This window comes from Hemicordylus capensis, chromosome 3, assembly GCF_027244095.1.
Source record: "Hemicordylus capensis ecotype Gifberg chromosome 3, rHemCap1.1.pri, whole genome shotgun sequence".
NCBI lineage: Eukaryota > Metazoa > Chordata > Lepidosauria > Squamata > Cordylidae > Hemicordylus > Hemicordylus capensis.
This window is the reverse complement of record NC_069659.1, coordinates 114,497,070-114,518,898: the sequence shown is the minus strand read 5'-3', so window position 1 is coordinate 114,518,898 and position 21,829 is coordinate 114,497,070. Positions and strand designations below refer to the sequence as shown.

Genomic DNA, 21,829 nt, shown 5'->3' with positions numbered 1-21,829 from the left:
TTCCCTGGAATATGCAACAGTTTACAAGCAATTAGAAAAGGACAGGAGGAAGAGGAGGAAGCATCCACCCCAGAGGAAGATCCGTCATAAGCAAGGAACAACGGGCGCCCTCCACGACCAAAATGAGGGATACCGAGAGACTAATCTTTGCCCTGAGTTCTGAGCCCCCACCGGTTTCTGTCTGTGTCACATATGCTGCTTAGTCATGACAGCACCAGCTGCCGATGCTGCTTTTGCCTCCCGCACGAGTCTCCAGTTCTCTCTCCTTCCCTTGGCAGCAGCTGCGGCTTCCCAGTCACGACTCCCCCGCCGCTGCCCCCCTCCCGCTCTCCCGGCCGCCCCAAGCTCCAGCTGCCAGGCGGAGGCGGAGCCGGAGGCAACATCAGCAGCAGCAACAGCAGCAGCAACCTCCTCTTCTCTCTCCATCACAGCCCTTTGGTTGCTCGGGAACTGTAAAGTCAACCGAACCTGAGCGCACGGGGGGCGGGGCTAAACAGGCAGGCTGGCCAGCAGGCGGGGTGGGGACCTGGTGGCGGTGGCAATGGCGACGCCCGCCCATCTCGGGCCCACCATGCCGCAAGGGTGGGGGGAGTGCCTGCCCCGATTGGTTCCCTTTCGACAAAGGCGTGGCCTCCTCCTCCCTGCGCCTTTTTCCAATTGGCGGAGGTGCGTGTCAGTGACCAAAAGTGGGGTGGTGGAATGGGGTGGGGGGAATGCCCATCCTCAACACCTCCTCCGTCAATGCTTTGCAAACGGGTAGCGGGTTTGGGTGAGAGCGAAACGAGCGAGCTGTGAGGGAGAAGAGGGCGAGAGCGTGAGGCAAGCGCTGGTAGGACCGTCTCCGGTGGCCGGCCGGGCACAACGAGGGCAGCAGCAGCAGAGCTGAGGGACCGAGCGGAGGGGATGCGAGGCCGGGTGAGGAGGAGTGCCGGCGAGGAAAGGCGCGCGCGCGCGCGGGGGGGGGTTACCTGTCCCACCTGTCGCCCCCCTCTATCATTGCACCCTCAGCCCGCTCCCCTTCTCGGCCATCCTTCCCGCCTTCCCTAACCGCCCCCCCCTTTCAAATCCCACCCACACTAGCCGCCCACCCACCATTGCACACACGCTGTAGCCACCGAGGATGCCTTCTCCTTCCTCGCCTTCCCCGATCCCACCCCCCACCCCTCACCTTCCATCTGCCAGCCGAGGCTGTTGTTCCCATGCATTGCCTCTCCCCGTGTCCCCCCCCCCACCAGCCCCCGCCTTGCCTCCTCCTCCCCCCCACCCCAAGTACAAGTGCCTCTTGGTGCTACTGGCTGAGGGGGCAGCATCTTTTCACACGCCCCTCCTTCAGCATCTTTGCCTCCGATCTCCCCATGGCTTTGGGGGACTGGGGTGTTTTCCGTCGCTTCCTCCCGGCAGGCACAGCCGCCGCCACTAGCAGGAGCCACAGCAGCAAGCGCAAGGGATAGTCAAATCCTGCATCCATTAAGAAGTGATACTAGTCGCGATGGTGACAATGAACAGCTTTCTAATCGATCTCTTCAGAGCAGATAGTTGAAATGCCAGTGGTGGGCTTGATCCTGCTGCAGTTTTAGGATTAAGGCAATTCGACCCACCCCTGGGCATCCCTTCTTCCTTCCCGGTGCCTGCATGCTTGCTTGCCTCTTATTTGTATTCTTGTGGTATGTCGTACATATATGCTCTCTGAGATTTCTCTCTTTCAAGCCCCCACCCCCTCCTATGAGTTAAATATGAGTAATGTTATGTGTGCAATGGTGCTGCAGACTCGTATTCTGTTCCCTTTCTTGGCTTTTCTTCTCCTGCCATGGCACTATGATTGTGGTAATTTGGGCCTTTGAGATTTTATCAGCTGAATTTATTCTGTGCCATATGTTCCTGTGTGTGAACACACAGACATGCAAGTAGTAGATGGTAGGTGTTAATTTGTACGCACTGGTCCTCTTCTTGTCCATTTTCTGTGGCAGACCTTTAAAAAAGGTTTATTAGTTGTTACCTGGCGGATAGCGATATATATATTAGGTGATAGCCGGATGTAATGGGGAAATCTTGGGAATACCCTGGGATGGAGCTCAATTCCCAATTTCTTCTGCAAGGTAGGCTCTAGGATTCCCCTTATGGTGCCATCGCTTGAGTTTGTTTTGTAGTGCAGTTTTTCATGCCCATCACTGAAGGAATGGGTAAATTAGAATTGAAAACATTTTTGAAGCATCTGTTGCGGATTTAAAATACGTGAATTCTGTTTTTGATTGAACAATTTCTTGTGAAGGGCTGACTTCTATACCAATGCAGCTTATGTGTGCATTCCTTGATGTGGAATGTATTTGAAATTTTACAAAATTCATTGTATCAATTTAATCAAGAGAAGCCATTATCTTTCTCAAACTATTTGACCATGATTCAAATATTATAATCTTTGTGTTAATCTATTAAAAGCAAAAGCCAAACTGACTGGGAGGGGGCTGTAATTACATCGCAGCCTTTGTGCAATTAAATTTGAAGGCTTGGAATCCCGATCTTCTAGAAAAAGGAGTAGGTCTAAATGAAATGTTCTATTTTTCACAGTCTCCACCCATATACTGGGGCTCTTTCAGGACCTGTGGCCTGCTTTACCTACCTGTATATTTGCTGTAGCAGCTACTGTAGCTGCTGGCAGTTTTCCTAATTGCCCCCAAATGAGGCTCTTGGAATGAAATCAACAATAGTTATTGGAGTTTGGGTAAAATATATGTAACTAGTAGCTTTTATTTTGGTATCACTTTCTCTCTTTTCCCACCATCCCCTTTCTTTGCACGGGGACTTATCTTGTCTGCATTATTCCTGTTGAGTATTTAGCTCATGTTATGAGAAAACAACCTCAAATAATTCTCATTTGATAGTTTCATTATTAATTGATGAACAAGTTATCAGAATGTTTCTCTTCTTCAGGGATAAGAACCTATTTGTTAACTAATGTTGTGTTAGCAGTGCCTTATCTCTCTATATTTGGTGATCCTCAGTTGCCAGGATTTTGCAAATATGTTCTAGATGAGTGGGGGAGGCAAAGGCAAAGTACTGAAGTTATCTGCTGTACCAAACAGTAATGAAAATGTGTAAATCAACCTTCTCCAAAGCCCTCATAATAAGTACTAGGAAAAGGCAACCTCCCTAAAAGTTTTTATTGAAGTTGAAGGAGTCTTAAGGCGATAGGCTTTGAAGAGCCAGCATGGTGTAGTGGTTGGAGTGCTGGACTAAGACCAGGGAGACCTGAGTTCAAATCCTCATTCAGCCATGATACTTGCTGGGTGACTCTGGACCAGTCACTTCTCTCTCAGCCTAACCTACTTCACAGGGTTGTTGTGAGGAGAAAGCTAAGTATGTAGTACACCGCTCTAGGCTCCTTGGAGGAAGAGTGGGATATAAAATGGAAATAAATAAAATAAAATAGAAGCAAAATCATTTTCTCAAATTTAGATATTTACAGTTTCATTCCCATATTACATGACGGCCCTTAGTGAAATTAAATGTGAAGTTCTGGAATCTTCATTGCTAGAAGAAGGAGTTGGACTGAAAGAAATGTTCAGTTTCTTACAGTCTCCTACCATATACTTAGAATACAGCTATACTGAAGTGCAAACATTTGTAGTTTCTAGTAAAAGTAATGCTATAGCATTTAAAACACTTCCCATTATCTCTGTTCTTACAACAACCATGTAAGGTAGATCAGTGTTGTTATTCCTTACAACTCCAAGATAGTGATGCCTAAGATCCTCTGTAAGATCAGGGTAAGATCAGGGTGCCCTAAGTAGTGCCCTTGGTGAGGTGTGCCTTTGGCACTTATCTCCCCTCAGTTGCCAAGTTGTGCTGCTTATGCACAGCTCAGTGGCCCCTTCAGGTAGGCATTCTTGGCAACCCCCCAGCTTGCTCATTAAGGCCGGCTCCAAGTTAGATTTGAAACAAGGACTCCTGGCTCCCAGCTCAGACACTTAGCCACTTACACTATACTTAATCAGGAAAAGTAAGCATTTGTTGAACTATGCTGGTTTTGGATTGCAAGAGGTTGCTGGTTTGAATCCCTTTTGGTATGTTCCCCAGAATATGTTTTCCAGAATATGAGAAACACCTATATCGGGCAATAGCGATATAGGAAAGTGCTGAAAGGCATCATCTCACACTGAGGAGGCACTGGTGAATCCATCCTGTATTCTACCAAAGAAAACCACATGGCTCTGTGGTCACCAGGAGTCAACCCCGACTTGAGGGCACAATTTTACTTTACCTTTCCCTCCCAAACTCAGCGTAATGGGGTAGTCCAACCTCCAGCATAGCACAGTTAAGTCCTGCAGAAATCAGTGAGAGAATTGTGGGCTGAGTTGCCACTAGTGTTAATACATTTCATATTAACACAACTAATTTTAAATATCATTGTTTAAATACTAATGTTGACACAGTTAAGAATGCAAGTCCATCCTGATTTGATAGCAAACATAGCTTTTCAGAATGAATGTCCGTTCCCGAGATATTGTTTCAGAGAGTTTGCAGACATAATTTATTTATCTTGCAGCTTCAAATATACATCCTCCTTTAAAGTAGAGATCTGCACGAACCTCAGGTTTGAATACAAACTGGTTCATGGTTCTGCAAACTGGTTTGTGCTGGTTCACCCGAACCACGAAGCAGTTCGGTGGTTTGAGCGTGGCACCAGGGGGGCGGCAGTGAGTGGCACCTTTAAAAGTGAGTAGAGCAGGTCCTTACCTGCATGCTGCAGCACCACAGAGCTTCCTGCTGCTGTGGCGTTGGTTTCCCCCAACACCCTGCACTCAGTGGCGGTGTGGCGCTGGCACACACATGATCTCCGCGTATATGCAGAAGCCACTTTCATGGTCCGCATGGAAGCAAATGGCTTCCAAGTATGCAAGGAGGCCATGTTCATGCTGCCACCGCACATGGGCTGTTGGGAGTGTCACAGCAGCAGGAAGCTTCATGGAGTGACAGCACACCGGTAAGAACCTGCTCTACTCACTTTTAAAAGGTGCCACGTGTCGCCCTCAAACTGCTGAACCAGTTTGTGGTTCTGCCTAACTGGCACAAACTGGTTCACAGAACCACAAACTGGTTCATATTTGAACCTGTATGTGAACTGAGGTGCACATTCCTATTTTAAAGGGGGCGGGGCGGCGGGGGACGCACTAATTGTCTTACCAGTTGAAATTACATCCAGATTAGTGTTTTGTAGTCATGGACAAGTACACATAAACAAATCTTGTCTTGTAATGTGTTTTAATATTAATCATTTTAAAATTAATCCTTGATTAATCTTGTAAATATTTTAACTTTACATAGAATGATTTTTCCTTTTTTTGTTTCATTGCCATTGAGTAGAGAAAAAGTATTAATACTTGTGAAATCTGTTTAACAGTTGCTTATATTGTCAGTGTTATAATATCTGTGTATTTATTTCTGTGTGGTCCACCAGTAATGTGAGTTTTGGGTGTTAAAGATAAATCTCCTGGATTTGCCTGTGCCAACAATCAGATAGCTTGGACTTCAGTTTTTCCAGTGTTTGGGGTAGTATATGTGGAAGCTCTAGTATTACTAAAATATATGAAGTGTTTCAAATATAGCCTTACACCTATGCATGTTCATTTGTAGAGACATCACTAATATTTGATTTTTATGCATTAAATGGATGTGCAGCCTGAACCTAAGAATATTTTAAATCAGAAATAAGGCCTGTTTAGTTCAAAGGTAACTGTATTTGGGCTGGTATTTCACCTGATTTATTGATTCTAAGATCAATATTTAGAAGACGTTCTATTGCATTGGAAGGCAATACTGCTCTACTGTTGTACCTTAGACATAACTACAAAATGTAGCTTGATCCTATAAATTCCACTGTGATCAATGTAGTTTACTCTCTATTATTTTTTCTATACTGCTTTTTAGCAATAAAATAAAAACAAAAGGTTCTCAAAGTGGTTTTTATGGGGGTGAGAGTCAAGATGGTTCCCTGTTCCCAAAGGGCTCATATCTAAAGACAATTAATTCAAAAATAAAGTACTTGTGGATCAGGACTGCAGTCTGTTATAAGAAATGTTGGTTAGTAAAGTAGTTCATCCTGTGACTTGGCACTATTTTTTTAGATAGTTTATGGCTTTGTGTTAGTGTGTTAGTATATCTAGCTGTTGGCAAATGGTGTTAAAATCTACCAGTAACACAGCGTGACTATTAGTTATTTCTGTAAATGCAGGACAGAGACTAGGCAGCTGGGTAGGTAGGCGGGATGATAAGGCAGGCAATCTAACTTTAAAAAAAGAAAGAAAGAAAACCAACACACTGAACAGTCTAGTTAGGGTTTGTGTGTGTGCTCTCTGATGGCATTTTTCAAAGGTAAGGATAACATTTCTATGAACTGACCTACAACCATTATAGTAATCTATTGTGGAAATAGGCATGAATTATCATAAAGTGGAATCTTCTTAATGTTTGGAGACCAGCTTGTATAATTTGTACCACCAGCAGATAGACACCATAATGCAGGGCGTGTCAAATCCCAGGCAGCAATGGAGCCATGGTGTCTACAGAGTTAACTGTGATGCCTAGACTAGGATATTGAGACAGAGTTATTTAATAAAGTCTTTTTTTGTCGCAGGCTGCTCTGTCCTACGGTAAGTATGCTACTTGTAAATGGAACAAAGTCCATATACCAGGCCTGCTCAACTACGGCCCTCCTGCAGATGTCAGCCAACAACTCTCATAATCCCTGGCTGTTGGCCACTGTGGCTGGAGATTATGGGAGTCATAGTCCAAAAACAGCTGGGGAGGGCAAAGGTGAGCAGGCTTACCATATACCCTCCCACTTCATAGTGACCATCAATCACTAAGTCTGGTTATTTTGTCAAGTGTCCATTGTCCAGCTCGTAAATTTTTAGGCTGGCTCCTAGATCCAAAGAAAAATCTTCAACGTCTGCCGTAATGGTTATGAATATCAGCTGAGATATCTGACTGTCCAGGCAGATAGTTACGGAAGAGAAGGCCTCCTGCATAGTAATAGAATAATTGGGCACCATCTTCCCAAGTATGTTCTTATGGTGCCATCTTTATGAATGATCTCTTGTTCCTTTGTGCTTTTAATGGTATATAAAGTCCTATTACCTTGCTTTTATCTGCTGGCTTCGTTTATGTTTTACTGATATTTCCTTATGTTATATGTAAAGAGTGCCATTTTGTTGAAGAAATATTGGTTAGTTAATTTATATAGCACATTCCTGATAAATGTTATGAACTTCTCTTACATTTTAAAGAATTGAAAACTGGTTGGTGAATGCATCCTTGCAAACTGTTAAATTCCACATACAGGTGAAACTCGGAAAATTAGAATATTGTGCAAAAGTCCATTAATTGCAGTAATGGAAATTAAAAGGTGAAACTGATATATGAGACAGACGCATTACATGCAAAGCGAGATAAGTCAAGCCTTAATTTGTTATAATTGTGATGATCATGGCGTACAGCTCATGAAAACCCCAAATCCACAATCCCAGAAAATTAGAATATTACATGGAACCAAGAAGACAAGGATTGAAGAATAGAACAATATCGGACCTCTGAAAAGTATAAGCATGCATATGTATTCAGTACTTGGTTTGGGCCCCTTTTGCAGCAATTACTGCCTCAATGCGGCGTGGCATGGATGCTATCAGCCTGTGGCACTGATGAGGTATTATGGAAGACCTTCATTAGCGGCCTTCAGTAATTCTGCATTGTTTGGTCTCATGTCTCTCATCCTTCTCTTGGCAATGCCCCATAGATTCTCTATGGGGTCAGGTCAGGCGTGTTTGCTGGCCAATCAAGCACAGTACACTGTATACTTTTCAGAAGTCCGATATTGTTCTATTCTTCAATCCTTGTCTTCTTGGTTCCATGTAATATTCTAATTTTCTGAGATTGTGGATTTGGTTTTCATGAGCTGTACGCCATGATCATCACAATTATAACAAATTAAGGCTTGACTTATCTCGCTTTGCATGTAATGCGTCTGTCTCATATATCAGTTTCACCTTTTAATGTGCATTACTGAAATTAATGGACTTTTGCACGATATTCTAATTTTCCGAGTTTCACCTGTATTTATTCTTAGAATGTACATATCTACATGGAACTGCCTCACTTTTTTGCTTTATCTGGGCTATTCCTAAAAACCATTTAAAATGAATGCATTACTATTATTTGGAATCAGAGTGTGCAAGACTATTTATTTATCTTGTGATAATATTGTTTTCTTTTTAGGTTAGTTTTAACTTTACAATAAAATGGATGTTACTACTTTTACAGATTTGTGAAGCCATGCAGCTTCATAAAAACAACAACAATGCCTTCATCTTTAAAGTAGCCTTTGTTAATGGTTCTGTTGTATACTGTAACCACTGAGAGTCAGTACAAAGAACTTTTGTTAAACACAGTGAATAGTATTTGTTGTCCTTGCATAAGCAGTCAGTACCATCAGTGTCTCTTAAGAATGGATCTCACAAGCAGTTTTGTTCAAAGTCTGTACAGGCGAATGGTTCATCTTGCACCATATTGTGTCCTCTGACTTGGTTGGTTTGGGTTCTGAGGCAGAGCAGGACTTTGCCAGCTATCCCACCTGAGATACTGGGGTCTGAAAAAGATACTTTACACATACAAAGTGTAGCCCTTTTCAGACAGTAAGCTGGCCATGTGTTTGGTTGTTTATACATATGTACGCATTTTCATTGAATGACTACATGTGTGCTAATTTTAAAAGTGAACATGGATACAGGTCCCCTGAAATGCAGAATACAGATAGGAAGTGTTCTGCCGTATCTATGATCAACATAATCCTCTCTAATAAAACGCTTGGTGTCCGTCCGTGGACGGACACCAAGCGTGTGTCCGTGCCTCCCTGGCCTGTTCTGCGCATGCGCGGAGCGCATGTGCAGAACAGGGCAAGGGAGACACGACGGCCGGCACCCGGTGGCCATCTTGGGCGGCCAGAAGCAGCCGCCCCGAAGAAGCTGGGTGAGCAGCGCCGGGGAACACTGGCCGCCGCCGCCTTGGCCAGAGGACACCCGCGGCGGCAAGGGAGAGGCCCCAGGGAGCGGAGGGCCCGGCCGGAGCTGTGGGCGGCGGCGGCGGGCCCGCTGGAGCCGCGGGCGGCAGCGGCGGTGGGTGGCGGGCCCGCCGGAGCCCTGGGTGGCCGCCCCGGCCGGAGACACGGGCCGCGGTGGGTGGCGGGAGGGGGAATGGCGGCAGAGGCCCAGACCGGCGCAGGGAGACGGAGGCCGGGACCGGGGGCCGAGTGAAGGCCGAAGAAAACTACAAGCAAAAATGCAGCCTCCGCCGCTGCCTCCAAAGTCCCACCCTCCCAACTTCCGAAACCACCTTACCCTGTCCCGTGACAGTTGAGCAAAGAAGGTAAATTGAGGAGGGAGAGAGGAGCTCGCAAGGAGTGCTCCTCCCTCTTCAAAGGCTCTGCCCGAACTGGCGCTTGGGGCGGAAAGGACGCCTCTTGCATCCTTTCAGTGCCAAGCGCCAGTTCGGGCAGAGCCTTTGCAGAGGGAGGAGCACTGCTTGCGAGCTCCTCTCTCCCTCCTCAATTTAGGACTTTCTTTGCTCAACTGTCACGGGACAGGGTAAGGTGGTTTCGGAAGTTGGGAGGGAGGGAGGGTGGGACTTCGGATGCAGCGGCGGAGGCAGCCTTTAAAAAAAAAAAAAACAGTAAAGGGGAGAGGAAAAGGCTAGCGCCCGTTATTATAACGGGCTTCAAAACACTAGTGTTTGAATAAAATATATATGCATATAGGTCTATATGTGCATACACTGTACAGAGCTTCTGTGTGCACTAAATTTAAGACGTGAATAGAGACTGTATGTTCTGCTATTGATAGTTTGTGGGGTGGGATGGATAGTAGTGAAGGGGGTTCCATGCCTTTGCTGGCAGGTGCTGTTTGAATATGGGGGAGGGAGTGGGGCAACTGAGGCAGCATCATGGTTAAACATCTAGCTGATTGTCACATAGGAGATTGTTTGAAAAGTTGGGTGATTTTTGGACACTGGTTCAAAAGAGCTTTGAATAAATTGTTTTTTCTTTTTGATTGTTAGTGTACACTTAAAAGGTTAACTGGGTTTGACACAGTTGCCAACCCTTTCGCTTTCTTCACTCCATTTATGGTCTAGCTGTCCATGACTCCATATCCTCATGGTTCTCTACTGCCTACCTAATTATTCTTCCACCGTTTTTACAGGTGGAAGCTCTTCTTTTGCTTTCCCTATCTTTGTTGGGTTGACGACTGCAACCTTCTCCTTTCTGGTCTTCCTTTGATTAGCCATCTTTCTTCTATACAGTATCCTGCTGCAATGCATCTCTGTTGTTGCTTTTGTCATGTGAATCCCTACAGTGAATTCATGTCAGTGATCTGTCCATGACCCCACTGCTGCTCTCCCTGGATGATCCTGTGAAATCAATTTACTTTCAGTACCACCTATTTGCTGATAATCCCCAGATCTGCCTCTCTGCTGCATAACGTTTTTCCTTCCTCCACTTCTGTATCTTCATCTGTCTGACACTGCCGCTTCAATGCTTCATTGTCATTTCAAGTTTAGTATGTTCAACACTGAATTTCTGATATTTTATTTTAAGTCCCCCCTTATCCAATGATAATGTCATTGTACACTTGTTCTTCTTTGACTCCTCTCTCCGCTTTGTCCCCCAAAGCCAGTCTCTAACCAAACCATATTGCTTCTCCCTTCCGCTCTGTCCCACCCTCCAAGAAAAACTCTAGTTTTTGCCAGCTGCAACCTTCTCCTTTCTGGTCTTCCATTGTCTTGTTTTAGCTATCTTGTCTCCATCCAGTATCCTGCTGCCAAAACACCTCTGTTGTTGCTCTTCTCATGTAAATCCCTACTGTGGCTTTATGTCCTTTCCTAGGTCCAGCACAGCTCCTGCCCTTGCCTTGGCCTTGCCCTTCCTTCTCTTTCTTTCTCATATAGCCCATTACACTCCTGCCCATGGCTCCACCACCTCAGCTGTCTAAAGGTCTCCTGCTCCTTTAAATGACCTTGCCCTTTCTGTCTTGCTCCTCTTGTTCCTGGACCTCCTTCCCAGAACACCTGCATGATTCCTCCTCTCGTTCTTCAAGTTTCTCCTTGAAAACCACCATTTCCATGAAGCCGTTGGCATAACACCTTAGTCTTTGTACACTAATGCAACTGAGCCAAAGTACGTGTACATACAATAATTACATGTTCTTCCTTGTACGCTGCCTCCACTTCCTCTCTTGTCCCTTTTTCTGTCTAATCCCTGTTCAGCCATGGAACTCACTGGGTGACTCTGGGCAGTCACTTAACTCTCAGCCTAACCTACTTCACAGGGTTGTGAGAATAAAAAAATAACCACGTACACTGTGCTGGGCTCCATGGAGGAAGAGCGGGATATAAATGTAAAAGTAAATAGACATGGGTGGCATTATGTAAATAAATAAATTGGGCCTTGACCCTTTTCTTTGGGTCATTCTTGGAACGGAAATAGGGCTGCTTGGGATACATCTGGATTTAATAACTCTACCTCTAAATATCCTAGTCTATGTGCCAGATATTTGTCAAACCCTGAAATAAATAATAGCATACTGCTGCTTGACAAATACCAGGTGCCAGGGAGCCACGATGCCTACAAGTAACCATGGCACCTAGACTAGGATATTCAGAAGCAGAGTTATTTAATAAAGACTTTATTTGTCACAGGCAGCCTTGTTCTTGTTCTAAGTTTGTTATTTATAAAGAGAAGCCCACTTACTCTCTTTCTCCACATTGTCTGTCACTAAGTCCAGCAATTTTGTTAAGTGTCCATTACCTGGCTCCTAAATTTTTGAGCTAGCTCCTAGATCTTAGGCCTGGCATCTGGCACACATAGTTAACATTGTCTTGTTAGCTTGATACTTTGTTTTGAGGTAGACTAATTAGGTGTATTATACTCCCTAATGTTATGGGAGTCTTTATGTAAATGTGCTCTTCTAATATTAATCTCTTAGGCATTATACAAGAATTCCTGTAGGGATTGTGTTGTTCTGTGTTAGTAACTAGATAACTCTGTTCTTCCTATGGATGTGGGATTTAATGTAAAGCACAGCACGTTCTTAGAAACTGTGTGTGAGAGTGTGTGTGTTTTTTAGACAATTCCTCTTTAACTACTTGAGTAGATTTCTAGGCACCTCTGGTTTCTGTGGGAGAAGTTCAGGAAAGTAAGGATGTGCATGGAACCGGCGTTTCTGTTGGTTTGCAGGTGGCGGCGGTCTCCCTTTAAGAGCAGGGGGAGAGTAAACTTACCCCTCCCGCCACTTTCCCCCCACCGGCATCAGTTTTTTTTTTAAACAGTCCATTAGGGCGGCAGTGTACCTCCCTGCCGCCCCAGTGCCCTCGTCTTCTGGGTATAACCAGAAATTGCTGGCGTGCCTGTGCACGCCGGCACGGGTACGAGCACGTCACACATGCATGTGCCGGCCATGTTCTTTAACATCAAGTGCAAAATGTCACCATGTTCTTTAACGTCAAGTGCAAAATGATGTTGTTTAGTTTTAAAAGAATCTAATATGTATGTTGATAGGGTATTTCTTGGCTCTGACGACTTTCAAAACTTAACGTGGGGTCGTAGTGAAAAGCACATTGAAAATGTAGTGTGCTGCAATAGCAAAAAGAAGCAAAGTCAGTACTGGAAATTATTAGGAAAGGGATTGGATCTAAATATGCAAGTATCATTCCATTATATAAATGCAGTGTGTTTCTCCATTCTGGTCATGCCATCACAAAAAGAATATTGTAGACAGGGAAAAGGTACAGAAAAGGACAACACATTATCTAGGGCAGTGATTCTCAAACTTGGGTCCTCAGGTGTTATTGGACTTCAACTCCCATAATCCCCAACCAAAGGCCACTGAGGCTGGGGATTATGGGAGTTGAAGTCCAATAACACCCAAGGACCCAAGTTTGAGAATTCCTGATCTAGGGTATCTGAGCAACTTTCTGTAAGTGACAGCTAAATTATTTGTCGGGTTAGTTTAAGGAGGAAAACTGAGAGGAGGACATGTCAAAAGTTTATAAATTTGTGACTAGAAAGAAGAGAGATTAAATAAAATTCTCATAATATTGGAATTTAGTACTATTTCATGCGACATAATTAGAGGATTTCATTAACACAAGATGTAGTTATATTCACTAGCCTCTATAGCTCTTTTAAAAATTTAGATAAGTTAAGGGAGCTGTGGCCCAATTCAGACATCACACCAAACCTCTGGTAGATGTAGCTGAGGTAGGTGTTTGATTGTCTACGTGTGTGAAGCTGCAGTTCTGTCACTCTGTTTTTGCCTCCAAATCTGAATTTGCACCCTCTGTTTGTAGTGGGTTTTGCTGCTGAAACTAGAAGTTCTGAAGCACCATTGTATCATCCAAATTCTGTGGTTGCTGTAACTTGAGCTTCATGAGGAAGCTCCTTCCACTACTATAAAGAGATCAGCTCAGAAAGTGTCGGTTCTAGAGTGGCCTCTTCTCTTGCTGGCTGCCTCTCAGAGCGAATGCTCCACTTCTCTCATCACCTCACTCCTCCTGCCTCTGTCTGGCAACAGGGATGCTGCATCCCTAGATTTCCTGCATTTAAAGGGACATAGTGGAATAAACCTACTTCCCCTTGCTTGCTTTGGACCTGATGTGTTCCTGAGCAAGAAAGGGATTGGAGGAAAAGACAGAGACAACAGGAGAGAGTTCTCAAACGTTATCAAATGTTATCATTTCCGTGTTTATGTTAAGGGGACTTTCAGGCCTGTACAACATAAGGCCTGGGGGCCAGATTCAGCCCGCAGAGACTATTTTACTGGCCCCCCAGGTATCCTGCAGCAACACAAGAGCTGGAAACTGTCTTATAGCGCCCCCTGTGCATGCTTTCTCAGAAATATGCTCCATGGTGTGCCCAGTGAGGCTTACTCCCATGTAAGCATGCCTAGCATTGCAGCCTGAAAGCATCAATAACTAGGGAGAGGAGAGGACTTGGCATTTGTTTGGGGCTGGCATGCATTCTAGAGGCCCCACTCATTGAGCACAAGGACAGGACCTATTCAAGGCCACTATCCAAGGCCACTATCCTTGGTTAAAACTATGGGTCCATTGACAGGGGGATAGATCCACAAGTAACTAATATAATAATTTTAATTTTAATGTAATAATGTGCTAAAAATTTGATCTCGGCCCCTGCACACCACATTGTGGATGAACATTCCGACCCACCACATGTGGTGGGCCACATTCCGGCCACATGTGGGCCACATTCCGGCCCACCAGGGCATTTGAGTTGTGCAGCCCTGCTTTAAATCCTACATACAGACATAAACAGATTTCTGTACACACACACAGGCTGGCCCTGAACCAGCACAGCAGAGAAGCATAGGCAATACAATGACTCTTCTAAAGATATACCTGAGAACATTTCCCCTCACCCCAGCCGTAGGAAAGACAGCTGTGGGGTGATGATGAGCACTCCACTTTTAAAGTGCAAAAGACTCAGATGCTGCACCTCGGCAAAACATGAGTTCCACTGAAGCTATTGTAGGAATACTACCACATTAACCCCACTTGTGATTCCCTTGATCTTGTTCACTTAATTAAAGAAAGACAATATTCCTTTACATGTGTGATGTATGTTTGTTAATGGCACTGATAAGTTCACCGTGGGCTGTGTGTGCTGGCATGTGCGGTGAGGCTAGAAACTCTGTGGTTGTGATCCTGGGTTGCCATAACAGAAACAAGTGTTCAGAGAGGTTTTTAAGGCAAAGCCTGTCTTGCTTCTGAGGGGAAGGAGGTTGGTGTGGGGGATTGTTAGTGCTGCAAGTGATCGATGCTAGGGCAGCCTCCAGTGCACTTGTCAATGAGGTGCCTTGCATGCAGGACCTCTACTTAGAATTCCTATCAAAATGGATGTGAAAGCTTCCAAGGAAAGAAGAGAAAGAGGCATGCATGCAAGGAGCTCTTACATGGACCTAGCACCTGATTTGGTGCATCTGTTTCTGAACCCATTCTGTAGAAGGAGTTAAATGTGTGGTCTGACTGGACACGAGTACATGAGGTGTCTACCATGGTTGAATGTGACATGTTTAAAGTACACGTGCACAGTTAAATTATTTATTTATCAAATTTGTTCACCACCCTAAACTTCCGTCTCTGGGTGGTTTACAACAATATAAAACAAGTTAATATACAAAAAATAAAAAACCTTAAAACAACTTAAATCCACAGTCAAATTAAAAAGCTTGTGCAAGAGATACGTCTTTATGTACTTTTAAAAAGTTGTCAGAGATGAGGAGGCTCTTATTTTTGCAGGGAGTGCATTCCAGAATCTCAGAGCAGCAACAGAGAAGGCTTTTCCCTATGTGTCCACCAGGCCAGCTGGTGGCAAATGCAGATGGACCTCTCCTGATGATCTCAATGGGCGGTGGGGCTTGTGATGAAAAATATATTTTCTTAAATACCTTGGCCGTAGCCAGGTACTGTTTTGTCTGGCATCCATCGTAAATGGCTATAGTATAGTATAGTTTAGTGCAGGTATAGCCTGCACCTATTTTTATGAGGTCACCCAGAATGATGCAGTACAATCTGTTGCTGCCAAGAAAACTTTCCCCTAAATAAGATAACCCCACTTTTGAATTGGGCTTGCAGTCTTCTGGAGTCATCCTCAAAATTTTCAGGCCAGCTAGGCTTCACCCATGCTCCCAAGATCTTCTTGTAACCTCATCATCCTGGAATGGTAATCTAGCAGGTGCTCTGTCTATCTATCTTCTATATATTTAATTTTCTAAGACATACCCGTGGCTAATCCCATTTGTGGCAGCTCTTGCGAGATAGCCATGGGTACTGGCGAGAAAATGGCAGCAGCGGCCTGCCGGCTGGCAGACAACAAAAGAAAGCACCAGCAGCATGCGGGGAAGAAAAGCACCGGCAGCCCAGCCAGTGGGCAGCCGGGCAGGGAAGGAAAGCGCTGACCAGGCCGGCAGCGAGGGAGGAAAGGAAAGCGTCAGTCAGGTCAGGTCAGCGAGGAAAACTGCTGCTGATGGGGAAGAAAAGCAGACTGGGAGGGGGAGAATGGGCTGGGGCTGAAGGGGAGGGAAAGGAGAACAGACTGGGGCTGAAGGGGGGGGGGAGGAAAATGGGGAGAAGAAACAGGGAGAACTAGGGACACAAATGCTCTGCACCGGATCACCTAGTTCCCTTTATTCCCTTCCCTTCTTGGAACTGAAAACCCTTTATTCTCTTATTCTAACTGTGTGTGTGTGTGTGTGTGTGTGTGTGTGTGAGAGAGAGAGAGAGAGAGAGAGAGAGAGAGAGAGAAGGAGTCCCCAACAGACAGAGGAAGAATTTCCAAGAATCTACTTATCTCCAGTAGAGGTGCGAAGAGAGAGGCCCAATTTTCTCTTCCCAGGAGATGGAAGGGCCCCCATGTCCCTTCCTCCCCAACTGGGGAAGACTGTTTTTCCCAAGGGAGATTAAAAGAGGAACCCCAAAAGGGGTACGCAGGTATCCCCGTGACAAACCATTTTTCTGGATGTTTAACTTGAGTTTGTTAAACCGTCCAGATTGGAATCTATGTGCAGTACACTGCAAGTGGATTTCTCCTAGGAGATTCCAATTGTTGGTTGTAGGCTCCTTTCCTATGTTTGGGTTAGGGTTTGCACCACAGTCCTTGCTGAGGGAATCTTGATGAAGGCCCTTTCAGATCTAGGGAGCCTGCACTAATTTCATCAAGCCCCTCTGCTCTTTAAATTAGGATGCATTGAATCCAGATTAATCCTCCTGACTGAAAGTGTTTTTGTCAGGCACCACATTTCCAACCAAGTAACAGGTTCCAGATCCACCTGCTACAATTACTGTTCATGAGATTTGCCTTAGATGCTGATAGCCTCTGTGCAGCTATGTGAAGGCATAACTCTACTGAACAATCCCTTCTCTCACCCACTGCCCCCTCCATCCCAATTCTCAGTGAATTTTCTGTGTTTCTCCCCCTTCCCATCTGGAAGAGCCCCTTACTATCCTGGGATAATTGTACATATGTCTGGCTATGTAGCTTAGGAAAATTTTATGAGGAGTGGCAGGAAAGAGTGAATGTCTTTCCCCTGCCAATGGCAGGTGATTGATGCCGAGAAGCAGGGCTGTCCCTAGGGAAGCGTGGGGGGGGGGGGCTTGACATTTCTATCTAATATGCATAATATGTAAAAAACAGACACAAACATATCCAATTTAACACAATTGCATTCCAAACTTGAATTTAGTGTTGAATTCTTGAATTAAGAATTGAATTTTCAATTCAAGTTGAAACTTGAATTAAGTGTTGGATTCCCAACACTTAACTCAAAGTTGGATGGCAGTCACTGTGTAGGTTATAGTTAAACAATCCATTATAAATGTTGGATAATTTGTGGAAAATGCAGTAATACTTCCTAATGACCTACACATACCAGATTTTGCATGAACAATTCTGCCAATAAAATTAGCTGAATGCACTACTATTTACAGTAGAATATGCTGGGGTGGGGGGAGGTTTAAATATTACTTCGCTTGTATTTTTTTAAAGAAGAAATCAATATAACGAGCAGATTTTAACTGTTGTTGTTCTCAACAGATGATCACCGCTCAATAATCTGATCAGTAATTCCCAAACCACATCATGCCCCAAAGATGCAGATCTTTCTCAGATTAACATTTACCATATATAGCAATTATTCAATAAAATAAAAAACATTTGAAGTTGAATCCTACAAATTTCAAACTGTTGTTTTACTTTCCTTTTGCAAACACATTAATTTTTAAAAAATCTATTACCTATATTTAAATCCTCTGTCAGTACAATCTACACAAAATGACTTTGCCCAATCAACAACAAGCCTAACCTACTAATTGAATATATTGGACAGAAACCTAGATATAATAGTTGCTCCAATCTTTAAATTGACAGTAAAACTGAAGCATACAGTTTGTTTTTCTTTGCTTCTGCCACAAAAACAGGAATACGATGAAGAAAAATGGGCATGATTCAGCAAAACTTGTATGCTTTGTGCACTGAAATTCTTTGTGTTTACCATTTTTGTTGGATAAATAACAGACAAGAATATCAAATCAAAGCTTGATCTTGTTGCTTCCACTCCCCTTTCCCCTAGCCCTTCTTCAGTCTATCCCTCTTGCCTCACCCCTGAAAGTTTACTGCAACTTAACAACACCTGCTCCATGGTTCAACCCACCAAAGGTGGTGTTTTATTTTCGTGTTTCCTTTGAAACAGTCTTTTAATGGGCACAAAGAAAATATGTGTAGCACTGCAGAAATGCTCACAGCATTTCCATTACAAATTTATTTTAAAAAAACCAATTTGTAAGTTATTTATATACAAGCTACTGTTACAAGCACAGAGTAAAATAAAAAAGTAATGATTATAAGGGGAAACATGTTGAGAAAACCATTTTCTCATATTTTGCTGTTTAAGCCATTTTGAGAACATTGTTGCTCAAAAAGCAGCATATGAATATTTTTAATAGGGGGGTGGGGGAGAAGAAACCCACACACATAGACCAGATTAGAGCTATAAGCAGTTTAGTATCCTCAGGAACAAAACCAAGAACATCCATTTTGTTAGAGCAGTTTTTCTTCCCTCATTCTCTTTAAAGCTTTTAATATATTTGAACTGACTAATTTGAGGGCTTTCCCTAGATTTGTGTGTGTTATACCAGAACTGTGGCATTGGCATACTTTGAAAATGATTTTTTAAAAAGTGTAAATCTCTCTTACACTCACATACACACGAAACACATGCACAAATTTGATATTACTTCTCAGTCTCACATACACAGTTCATGGGGGTGGGTGGGAAGAGAAATACTTTGGCTTAAGCAAGGGGAACAAATCACTCTCTCGCACAAAACAGACAGATAAGGGTGGGTTGGGTTTTTTTGTTTTACTTTCCTGGGGGAAACAAGCCAAACAGCACCTTAGAGGGAACAATGCTGGTGGCTACAAGAAGAAAGCTTTGTGCATTACCTCAGTGGTGACTTATTTGGTAATGCTGTGCCATAAAATCCTACTCTTGCAACCTACCATAATCAGAGATGGCTATTGCCTCTAGTATTGACTATGACAGTCTCTTGGTGGTTGCTGGTGGAGATGAAATGGGGGACTATATGCATCTTCCAATATTATTTAGGAACACACATATAAATAACAACTGACATGTTGTGCAGCACTGCGGTGGCAGAAGTAAGGAGTCTGTGCAAGTGGAAGAAAATATTGCAGATGCATCATGTCCAAATATGCAAGTGACATAACTGCAGTACTGATCTTGTGCAAGCACAGCCTACACTGCTAAATGCCCTTTCACATGTGCACAGATGATGCTCCATGTTAATATTAGCTTGTTTGTGCAATTGCAGTTCTGCAAGTGGAAACACTAGTCAGCAATGTTAACTCCCAGTGTTTTAGAACTCTCTTGCACCTGAATGCTATCTGTCTCAAGGTCTTTTTATGACGATAAAGCTGTGCAACATGCTGGTTATTTTCTATTGGCTACATATATAAGCCAAGTGGCTTTGATACCAGTAACTTTTGCACAGGAACAAAAAAAAAAGGGGGGGGGGAGCTCTTCTTAAGAGTAAAATAGCTCATGCAAGCTAGTATCCAGGAGATATGCATTTATCAGTGCACTTGCTAAATAGCAATTATATTAATACAGTGCATCCTTACTGAGAATATTTTGTACAATTCTTATTATTCTGTCTTTTAAAAATGTAGCAGAGCTAGGGAAGGTACAAGGTAATTGAAATTATAGGGAGGATAAAATTTTCTCTTTATTTGAACATCAAGCTTGCTCTTAAATGTATGTTTCAAACAACAGTCTTAATAGTAAAAAAATAAACACTTATTTTAGAATTGGTACTCTCTAGCAATGTAAGTTTATAGGTTGGTATAAAAAATGTAAGTCTCAATTCAAGACAAAACTTTGAGAAGTGCCACTGAAGAATAATGTAGGGTTTTTGTTTGTTTACACAGAGTGGCTTTTTGCAGTAAAGTAAAATTTTCAGTCTTATTCCTATTTAATTTCTTCCTCACTCACTCCACCTCATTCCCATCCTCTGTACTTTAAACTGCTAGACTGGTACATCTTGGTTGTTAGACTGATTTCTTCAAGGAGCTTTATAATTTGTATTGGCAGTCCTGTAAAACCTGTTTATAATTTGCCTGTAAAAATGCTGTATGCAAGGCTCAAGGTTAATATATATTCAGCAACCTTGAACAGATATTTATCAGCTGTCTAAGGTATGCCTGTTTAGTGTTCTGTTCTGTTGTATGCCTGGAAATACCTGTAAATTTACTCTTTGGAATGAGCACTCTGAAGGAGCTTTTTGGAAAGTATACACAGTTGTATCTACTTAGACATAAGGGAAACATTGTGGGTTTCTATACATTCAGGAACACTAAACAAGATCACTTGCTGAAAGACAAGGGCTTCAATCAGTTTGCCCAGAATAGACATTAAGCTAACCAGCCTGCAGTTCCCCGGATCCCCCCTGGATCCCTTTTTGAAATTCGGTGCTACATTGGCTACTTTCCAGTCCTATGGTACAGCCTTATTCCAAGGCCTTGAATTGCCTTGATCTCCAGAAGCAAGTGTGGTAAACAATGGGGAAAAGTTATCTAGCAGATGGGAAGTAAATGCCTATGCTGCTCAGTTGATAAGATATTCCTAATTATTATTTTATTTATCAGATTTCTATGCCACCTGATATAAACATCTCTAGGCGGTGCACAAATCAAAAACAGAATATTAACAGTATAAAACAGTTAAAATCCACAAAATTAGCAAAACAAAATCACCGATAAAAGCACAGTGCATTTAAAAATCTTTAGTTAAAAGCCTGAGAAAACAGGTCCATCTTGAGGGTTTTCTTGAAAACAAACAGAGAAGGGGATGCCCTTATTTCAACACAGAGAAGGCCTGGTACCGTTGCCACGAGCCAGCATCAACTGTAACCAGACCTCTCCAAATGATCTTAATAGGCGACAGGGTTCATGACAAATAAGACGCTCTTTTAAATACCCTGGACCCAAGCCGTTAAGGGCTTTGTAGATATTTGTAGAACTATAATACTTCTGACACATTATGCGAAGATGTAGCTCCTTTGAGGAGTCCATAATGCTGGGGAAAGTTGAAGGAAAGAGAAGAAGAGGACAACCAGCAGCAAGGTGGATGGACTCGGTTATGACAGCAATGAATGCACCACTGAGAGACCTTAAAGGCCAAGTTGAAGACAGATCATCCTGGAGAGAATATGTCTATGTGGTCGCTAAGAGTCAACACCGACTTGACAGCACTTAATCAATCAATCAATCAATCAAATCAATCAGATATTAACCAGACTTTGTATTACTCTCAGAAACATAGCAGCAACCAGTTCAATTCTTTCAAAATCAGAATTATATGGTCCCTTGGAGTTGTCCCCAAGACCAATCTGGCTGCTGCGTTCTGTACAAATTGTAGTTTCCAGACTATGTACAATGGCAGCCCCATGTAGAGTGCATTAGAGAAGTCAAGCCTAGAATATTAATTATAATATTCTTCCTCAATGCTTTTTTCTTTTACATAGAATGCGGACCTTAATTCAACTGTGTTCGCCACAGTTTAGCAAAATACAAGAGCAAATGAGTCTCGAGTACACACACTCATTCCTCCCCTCCCCTCAATCTAATCTGTCCTGTCTGTAAGCAGGAATCCATGGGGACATCCAGAAGGCAGCATGTTAGGTTGGAATTGTAGGA

The 21,829-nt window shown here is 43.4% G+C and overlaps 1 protein-coding gene across 4 annotated transcripts in view; it reads left to right on the top strand.

The window, feature by feature from the left end:
* Positions 1–533: 533 nt before the first annotated feature.
* Positions 534–21,829, top strand: part of CDKL5 (cyclin dependent kinase like 5) — a 120,975-nt gene continuing 99,679 nt past the window's right edge. For 3 of the 4 annotated variants that reach the window (XM_053307963.1, XM_053307962.1, XM_053307960.1), the window contains exon 1: positions 690–915. The gene's annotated coding sequence lies outside the window, so the exon portion shown is untranslated. Of the gene's footprint in view, positions 667–689; positions 916–21,829 lie in introns of those variants that run through there. The other variant, XM_053307961.1, reaches the window with a different exon arrangement.